A 972-nucleotide genomic window follows, 5' to 3' on the forward strand; every position below is an offset into this window, starting at 1 on the left:
GCCAGCCTGGTCTACAAACCAAGGTGGAGGACAGCCAGGCTACCCAGAGAAACCCTGTCTTGGGGGAGGTACTAAATCTTTCCCTCTTATTCAATGTGTTCCTTGTCCTGTTTCCTACCAACATCCATCAGTAAAGCACAGGGGACAGTGCCAGGACCTGGCTTAGCAGGTAAGAGTGCTTGGCTTGTTGTACAAGTCTGACAGCCTAAGTTTCATTCCCCAAAACCCACAATGCAGTGGGGCACATCTGTGATCTCAGCTATCCCAGGGTGAGCTGCCAGGCAGATGGTGGAGAATCAGGTGGATGCAGGAAGCTAGACAGCAGGAAAGACAGAGACCCCGACCCAACACAGTAGAAGTTGAGAACCCAATCAAGCTGTCCTCTGATCTGAAAACACTCTACAGTTTGAAGAAATAGGTCAAACCCGATGACTCTGTGGCTCCTCACTGAAGTTAACACCAAGTTTTACCAATTCTACCTCCAAAATTATCTCCGCCCACTCTGCATCTAATCTAAAATTACTCAAGGCCACCCTTACACCTAAATTAATTTAACAATCTCAATCTCAATCTCTCTCTCTCTCTCTCTCTCTCTCCCTCCCTCCCTCTCCCTCTCCCTCTCCCTCTCCCCCTTCCCCTCTCCCTCTCTTTTTCTCTGAATGTCCTGGAACTTTCTCTGTAGCACAAGCTGGCCTCGAACTCAGAGACCCACCTGTCTCTGCCTCCCAAATGTTGGGACTAAAGAAGTTCACCACCACCACCCAGGGTCTAGCAATCTCTTTTAACTGATTTCAGGCTCACTCCTTTATGTCTCTTCAACCTGTCTCAACTTGTGATCTTTCTAGTCCACAAACTGGCTTAAATGCCTTCCCATTAACCTAAAAGTTAAAGTGCTGAACTAGGTTTGCAACATCCCCAAAGATGCCGAGCCTGCTGACCTTACCACCAACCTCTGACGGAGAAAGAGCAGCT

This window comes from Arvicanthis niloticus, chromosome 5, assembly GCF_011762505.2.
Source record: "Arvicanthis niloticus isolate mArvNil1 chromosome 5, mArvNil1.pat.X, whole genome shotgun sequence".
Classification (NCBI taxonomy): Eukaryota; Metazoa; Chordata; class Mammalia; order Rodentia; family Muridae; genus Arvicanthis; species Arvicanthis niloticus.